The following is a 5,681-nucleotide window of genomic DNA, read 5'->3' on the forward strand; positions in this document are numbered from 1 at the left end:
GAAACTAGCAACACTCCTATACTTGAGCCTTAGTGAAAAGGATGAGTGAAATAAGATGAGATTTTAGAAAGAGGCAGAGGGTCTGTGTTGATTATGGTTAGGGATTTAAATTTTACTATAAATTTAATGGAAATTTATTGATGAATTTTTAAACGAAAAACTTGTATTTCTTAATTTGCATCTTAATAGACCATTTGTGTTTCTTAGGAAGGAGTACAGGTGGATAAAATGACAGTAGGGAAAATAGTTCCAATATGATTTTTCAAATATTTTTCAAATATGTAAACACTAACCTGAATTAAATGATGGTAGTGATGTGTAATGAAGAAGATGTATTTGATACATTTTGGAAATATAATATTAAAACATGCTAATATGTTTAGATGTATGTAGGGATAAATTAATAAAATATTTTTCAGTTTACTGGATTAAAAAATATGATGAATAATGATTACATTTACTGACTAAGAAGAGACTGGATTGCAAATGGGGTTAGAGGAAAAGCAAAGTAATTTATTCTCATGTAGATGATTTAATCTATGTTTATATGCTTCATGCTTGTGGGTGTTCAATATTCCTTTACCTTATTTTCTACTGGAGTTTTCATTAGTATGAGTCAAATATTGTACCATTAGCACAAAATTAGTATTAATATTAATTAACTGTAATTAAATCTGCTGACTTTTTAAAAAATCAAACACATTGTCAATTATCTTGAAATGTAATTTTACATTTAAATTGTTTATATGTAAATTAAGTATTTATCAGAGATAACATTGAAAATTATCAATTTTTTGTTTCATTCATTGATCTTTTAAATACATTATACAAAGAACATCCGCAATAAGGTAGGCATTGTAATAAGTCTTAGGAATGTGAAGACAGTCTTTGCCTTAAAGAGCTAACAGCTTCTGCCGGATACAATGATTGAAATTGTTTGTGAGAGCCGATTCTTCAAACCTTTTAAAATAAAGCAGAAATCTATGATACATTTTTATGTATTTCCAATGCCTGTAGCAAAAACATTGGGAGGTCAGAAACTAGGAAACTTATCACCAAAGAAAGAAAGGCTGAAATGAATGTAGCGCAGTGGCATAATATAACTACATGCCTGTAACAAACAAACAAACAAACAAAATTAAAAATACAACTTAAAAATGAAAATTGTGCTTTAATTAAATATTCTGGGTCAGACAGCATGTGTAAAACATTTAAGTTATTGGCAAATTTTAGACTTTGGGTATTTTATCAATTTTTTTGTGGTAATTAGGAAACATACAAACAAATGGTAGAGCACAAGGGAGAATTTTTAAAATATTTTTATAGTTAACATGACATGAAAAAAAATTGTAAGATGGCTCAATTTGAAAACAATGCAGTATTGATTCTAATCTCAAGCCTTTTGAAGACACAGGTTAGAGACCATTGCATGACAGCCACTGGAAAAATACAGGTGCACATACACTGAAAAAAGGTAAAATGTGAAAATATTCATCTTCAAATCATGGTATCTAGCCAAATGTGATCACTTGTTCTAAGATTTTAAACACAAGATACTTAATGGATGGTGAAAAATATTAAATTGTAAAGTTATATATATCCTATAAAAGAAAATAAATAATGTGCATAATTTTAAATATGCTTTCTCATTAAGCTGCTTCTGTACATATAAACAAATTGAGCACAGGAAAATATTTACTTATGGTTGTACAGTCACAGACTATTTGTTCATTTTACTAATTCAACTAGTTGTCATTAAAAATTAGTAATAGTTTTGAAAATCTTTTCTTTTAATAACTGAAATTGAAACAAGGCTCAGCATATAAACATAACAGTAATAGGTTTTTGCATTTCATCAAGTCTTCAGGCAAAACATGTAATAGCCTGCTGCCTCAGTTTTCTCATTCCAAATGTTAGAATAATAAGCCACACTACATAAATGCAATGCCAGATTTGATTTCAAGCATCAAAACAGCAATTTGCCTTTAGGAAGAAATTCATTTTCAATGGCTAACTCTATGTTATAATATACCAAAACAAAAAACATATTAAATCTGAGCTGTTGAATCCATAGCCAGTTGTTTCCACATCTTGAACGAGTTTGTATAAGTCTATAAGAAGAAATATTTGTAAATATACAATTAGGTTATGAAGGCCTAAAATTATAATGAATCTCTGACTTTTACCCTGTATTAAACAAAAATTAAATAAAATTACAGCAACAACATTAGTACAACCAATTACTCATGAATTATATCTATTTCTAATATATTTTTAAATGAATGTCTTTTTTTAACCACCGCCAAAATAATCTTCTATCTGTATCTCCAAGATAAAGTCTGATTCACTATGTCTTTTATTTTTATTTTTTATTTTATTTGTTTATTTATTTATTTATTTACTTTTGAGACTGAGTCTCGCTCTTTCACCGAGGCTGGAGTGCAGTGGTACAATCTCGGCTCACTGCAATCCCCGCCTCCCAGGTTCAAGTGATTCTCATGCCTCTGCCTCCCAAGTAGCTGGGATTACAGGCGTTCACCATCATATCTGGCTAATTTTTGTATTTTTAGTAGAGATGGGGTTTCAACATGTTGGCCAGGCTGGTCTCGAACTCCCCACCTCAAGTGATCTGCCCGCCTCGGCCTCCCAAAGTGCTGGGATTACAGGTATGAGCCACCGCGCCAGGCCCCTGATTCACTTTTGAGCATCCTGATGTTTCATATGCAGTGTGATCCATGTACAGCTTCTAGCAATCAAAATAAAAGTAATTTTACTCCCTTAAGCTCCATTACTGAGAAGGAGAAAAGCAGCCCCTGACATTCAGGAGCTGGCCTAATACTTCAGCTAGACTTCGGTGTTCTCCTATTGAAGTTAGATCTACAGAGCATCCAATCAGAAAAGATCACTCTGTGACCGGGACAGGAAAAGACAACAGGAGCACTCTGTGATCCTGTCTGAGCAACAATAAAAAATGTAAACATTTTCTAAGACACAAAACAATAAACATCTCTCAGGGATAATATGAATGGTTGACAGAAGCCTATTTACTAATTATAGTTTACCTTGACCCTAGTCTGCCCTCTACAGAGGGAACATTTACTGAGATACCCTGACATCATTCAACTTAATACAAGCTCTTGATTCCTTGGATCCTCCCCGAAGTCACCCAGAAAAAGTCCTAATTTTATCAAAAGTGTCTTTTGTAACACAATTTCTGAGATGTCTCACAGTTGATGTTGTAAGTCAAGCAAAACTCCCATCTAAAGGTTTCAGAAAACTTAAGGTATATACACTTATTTCAGAAATAAAGGATGAATACATGTATGCTCTTTTATGAATAAATTCATCTCCATGCAAGATCCAAAATATTTTATCCCTATGTTTGTATGTTTTATGATACATTATATTTAGACATAAACCTTAATACACATTTTTTAAACTCTTGCAAACATCAACTGATTTACTTACTTCTTTCTATATACTCATTTAGTTTCTATCTGATAATAAGAAGATATTTAAAATGGTATTTTATTAGATTATAAGCTTCTTGAGCTCAGAAACTGTACCTTATCTATATGTTTAGTTCGCTATGGGATTCATTATTTGGTGCAGAATAAATGTTATCTGAATAACTAAATCTTAACATTGAAGTTATTCCATGAGAAACCAGAGCTAATTGAGCATTAATCCAGTAACAATGAATGCATAGGAGAAAAAGACCTATATAAAGGTATATAAGCAAATGTCAAACTGCTCCATATATTTTATTCATGCAAAATGAAAGAAGATAGTTTGAACTCATGTTAGTGAAACCTCGTAGGGACAGCAGGACTTGAGATTTGTACAAATGTAAATGAGGAAGGAAACTATGACAGTGTTGGCAAAATAAAAAAGAAATAAAGACTATAATGTCATTCTTGGGAACAATGAAGACAGACCTAATGAACCAGATGACTGGTTCATTCTATTTTCCAGTAAGATTTTATGTTTATGGAAGTTGTTCAACATTTAGAGTTATAACTTCAAATGACTAGATAAATATGATGCAAAAATATTGAGTCAAAGATATGAGGAAGAAAATATTCACTTATTATGATATATAGTCAGCATATTTAAGGCAGATTTTTGAACCTAAGAATTGCAGGAGAAAAGAGGAAAGAAAGTAAAGTGGATGATTGGAAGCAAGTGTAATAAATATTTGTTGAGTATTTAATTTCTTCCTTGATGCAGAAGAATGTAAATGAACATAGAGAACATGAAAATAAAAAGAAATTGGAACCCATAATACAAATAAAATAATGATTTATTAGCACAGCTACCCTGAAAGCCCAAAGTAATAATGATTTGTTTGTTTCCTTTGATTCTCATTTCCTAAGCAGCTTATAGTTTTAGAAATAACATATATTTCTTAAATCACAGAATATTTACTGTTAGAAATCAAATTGGGATATTTATACTATGCATTTGACAATTATTTTTGCTCTGAAATTATGCTAAAATAATAATAAAAGTAAACACATATAACACAAACACACATATACAAATAAATATACATATGTAAATAGGCATGTTTATTCATACCCTTTTCGTGGCTAAAGTTATCATGTTGCTTATATCCCAGTATCAATTACAAAGCGAAATAGGGGAATTGTGAAAAACATTTTCCATTCTTGAAAAACTATCTAAAATAAAATACATAACTTATTCTCACCACTTTTCTAAATTTTAGTACAAAATTATTGCGTTTTTTTTTCCAAACATAAGCTGTTTCTGAAACAACATTGATTACATGTCAACAATTGCAGTGCCTGCTTTTACATTCCTACTTCTTCAGTAAAAATAATATTAATCAAGTCAACTTTATTCCTGTAGTAAAAGTGACCCACATTTGAAATTTCGACATGTAATACAATGACCTAAAATTATATGAATAAATCAAAATTATAATCAAGAAATCACATAGTAGAAAAAATCAATAATATTTTTGAGGGTATCTTTTGTTTCTATTCTTAAAACATGAAAGAAGTGCATTTTCCTATGTCAAAATGATTTTAATTAAAAGTGTATTTTACTTTATATTGTGGAGAAGCTAAAGCTTGTAAGTAGTATCCCAGCTTTACAAGCAGTATCCTATCATGTTGCCATTTTTTTCTCTAATGCTCAGAATTGACAAAAAATGTCTTATTTATATTATTAAGTGATGAACTTCAAGACTACTTACAAATTAATAATGCTTGAGCCTAAGGGAAATTAATAATGCATGTAAATCTTATGTCACTGTTTTGGTAATTTTCAGACTTTCCGTATCGCATGCTGGCTTCTGTAATACTCTAAGAGTTGTCTGTACTTTCTTCCTAGGTCTAATAATATTGCAAAGGCAAGGTCTTATCTAACTGGATTAACTTCTAGAAAATCAGGGAAAAGCTTTTGTCATCAACCAGAAGCTCTGTCCTCTGCTCTCAGGAATGTAATTAACAACTCAGGTCACTCCTTCATCTTTGCAGTTCCCCCACAGAGGTTCAACTATTGGCTGCAGCCCCTCCCCTGGTCTATCAATTGTCACTAAAATGAAGATACAATTCACAGCCAATAACTCAAGACAAAGACAGACAGATCACACAGTTAAAATTTCACAATGCGGAGAAAGGGCAGAAAGGAAGGTGACCAATTCTTAAGGAGTG

Source organism: Gorilla gorilla, chromosome 1 (genome assembly GCF_029281585.2).
Source record: "Gorilla gorilla gorilla isolate KB3781 chromosome 1, NHGRI_mGorGor1-v2.1_pri, whole genome shotgun sequence".
In the NCBI taxonomy this organism is placed as follows: Eukaryota; Metazoa; Chordata; class Mammalia; order Primates; family Hominidae; genus Gorilla; species Gorilla gorilla.